The 2,886-nt window shown below is 45.7% G+C and overlaps 1 pseudogene; it reads left to right on the forward strand.

Annotated features, from left to right (window-relative positions):
- Nucleotides 1-747: 747 nt before the first annotated feature.
- On the forward strand, nt 748-1,485 carry LOC119259921 (STING ER exit protein-like; annotated as a pseudogene).
- The last annotated feature ends 1,401 nt before the right edge of the window (nt 1,486-2,886 follow it).

The raw sequence follows: 2,886 nt of genomic DNA on the forward strand, positions 1-2,886 counted from the left end.
TTCAAGGTATGACACCCACTCTGTAAAGCTACATGCAGCTCTCTCTAGCAGGAGGGAAGAAACGTCATTTCTCATGCTCCTGTGTTTGAAAGAACAGGCTGTACTCCTCTGTTAGGTGCCTCGAAAAAGCCGCAGAGTAAAGACAGACCCTCTCTCCAATCTCTACTTCCTGTTTTAACTTCCTTTTTTTGAGGTTTCATAGTTGTTTTTTGTTTTTTTTTTTTAAAGATTTATTTATTTATTTATACAAGCACTGGGTACAGTCAGAAGTGCGGGAGGGTGAGAGAATTCACCAGAGCCAGAGGGGAGAGCAGAACAGGCAGACAGACGAAATACACTGCTGAGGGGAGCAGCGGGCGGCAGGAGAGGTCTGCGCGCCATGTGGGACCCTCACCCGGCGGCCGGGGATCGAACCGGCGCTGCAGAGGCTGCGGGCAGCTTTGCAGCCTAGTGCTCAACCGCTGCGCCACTGGGGAGGCCCCATAGTTTTTTTTTTAAATTGTACATCATTCATGTAATTTAAGAATATGTGTAACAAAACTCACTTACAAGGTTGAGTGCATGCATACTAAAGGACCTATAAACAACATGTTAGAATCCTGACTTATGACAAAGGCTGGGTGGTGGTGGGCAGGGTTCAGGTGTCAGATTGAAGGGTTAAAAAAAAAATGGCACAAAATAAACTACCAATAGAAGGGCTTTGCATGGGCTGGTGAGACTATGCTATGCATTGAAGAATAATTAACCACTTACATCTGAGATCCTTTAAAAAGTTAAAAGCCAAGAGTGTTGAGTGTTCTGCTTGTCCCTCTGAAGCATGCCTAAAGTAGCGTCCCAGTGGGTAGTCTGCTCTGACACCCGGGACCAGGAGGACTGTGATGATGGCTAGAAGCCCCTCCACATCTCTTACTGTTTGTGTGGCCAGATGGTGCTGGTGCTGTACTGTACAGTGCATGAGGGCTCCAGATGGAGCCCATGTGATTGATGGTGGCAAACATGCCCACAAGTTTTGTACTATAGAAGGTGAGGAGACATTGCCTGAAGGCATTGAAATAGTGCAGAAAGAAGAGTATGCAAAGTGTGGACTGCCTCTCTTCTATCAGCCCCAGCAGAAGAATGCTCCCATGACCTTCATGTGGATGGAGCCATGGTCAAGTGTGGCCAGGGTTTTGGGAAAATGAATATATATATATATATATATATATATATATATATATACTCAGAAGAGCCTCCTAAGAAAGTGACGATGACCAAATAGACTAAAGACATGGGAAAGTTCAACACTGTCACTGTGTCTACCTCTGATGAAAAGGAGGAGGACACTGGGGCTAGTAAAGTTGCTGACTCTTATGCACAAAATGCCAAAGAGATTGAAAACAGCTACAGCACAAAGGCATGCACAAGAGGTGTCTGCAAGAACTGGCTGAACTGGAAGCAAAGAGCGTGGAAATGAAGGTGACCTTGGCTGACAACCAGTTCAAATGATCAAGACCTTTTTCTGAACCCAGGCTAGAGGAAAGCATTTAAATCAAGAGGAAGGCAAATTTTTTTGCCTATGTGAACTAGTTCTTACCTTTGTCCCCAGCAGAAGTCTTTACGTTGCTTCCCATTGATTCTCCTATATTCAGTGAGTAAAAGCTTAGGTTCCCACCTCAGACCTGCATAATCAGAGTCAGAGCTGCATAATCAGATCCCCAGGTGGTAGAATGCATATTTTTAAAATTCGAGAACCTCTGCTCTTAGAAGCAATTGGGAAGTGGAACTTTGCGTAGGGTCCAGTGCTGCCCAGCCTACCAAGCCATTTCACTCTCCTCCATGGCCGTCTCCACAGCTTCGACTGCAGAAGGAACACAATTCTGAGCAGTGGCAAGGTCTAGGATGTAGTCTCAGAGAGAATGACCAGAGTCCAAAAAAGCTTAAGTCACTGGATTTGGGAAGGTCAGGAAGCTGCGAGGCAGGGTGTTTGGTAGTTGTCCATAGGGTTGTTGAAGTCTCCCAGGATTCTGCAGAACTGAGAGGGGAGAGGAAAACTATGACCCAGAAGCCCAAGATGGCAGCCAAAGGAGGACAGCATGGGGTGACCCGCCTGGAGGCCCTGAGTCTTAAAGGAGTGGAATTTTACCTATGGACAGCTGCTGCACTGGCCCTGGGGATGCTAATCTTAGCTCAAAACTCACAGCTCTTTGGGAGGTGAGGCCTCTAAAGGAGTCAGATTCAGATAAGACCCCGATATGAAGGACACATTCCATGGAGACACCAAGGGTTCTGAAGTGTTACTTTAGCACAAAATTCGAGCTCTAGTAAGCTCACTGTGGACATTCAAAAAGAGAAGTAGGAAATTAAAGGAGGAGAGCAAGTGGGGGTCAGTACTGTAGGAAGAAACAGAAGGCTGGAGGAGAGCTGACATTTTGGGAATTGTAGCAGTCAGGATACAATAGGTTAGGCTACTGCAACAGGTGATTTCAAATTTTGGTGCCTTAAAGCTACAGGTTATTTCTTGCCCATTACAGGTTAATGGGGACTCTGCTCCATGTCCATTAAGGTTCAGGGTGTCTCTGCTCCATGTCATCTTCATTTACAGATCCTGGCTGACGGAGGTGCTGCCTCTGTACTTCCATGATTGCCAAAGCTCAATTTTCTGTCTTCCGTTGCTGGATTTTTCATTGGCCAAAGCAAGTCATGTGACCACATCTAACTTTACAGGGACAGAGTTCTTACTATGAACTTGGGAAGTATTAGATGTAGTTGGTGACTAGAACTAATGATTACCACTGATAGCGACTATAGTTTAGAGGGATGTGAGCCATAGGATGAACTTACCTGAATTTAAGTTTGGAACAGAACTCTGGGATAGAGTCATGTTGGCATGGAAACCAACTGCCATCC

Source organism: Talpa occidentalis, unplaced genomic scaffold (genome assembly GCF_014898055.3).
Source record: "Talpa occidentalis isolate TD23 unplaced genomic scaffold, MPIMG_talOcc4v2.1 talOcc4.5, whole genome shotgun sequence".
In the NCBI taxonomy this organism is placed as follows: domain Eukaryota; kingdom Metazoa; phylum Chordata; class Mammalia; order Eulipotyphla; family Talpidae; genus Talpa; species Talpa occidentalis.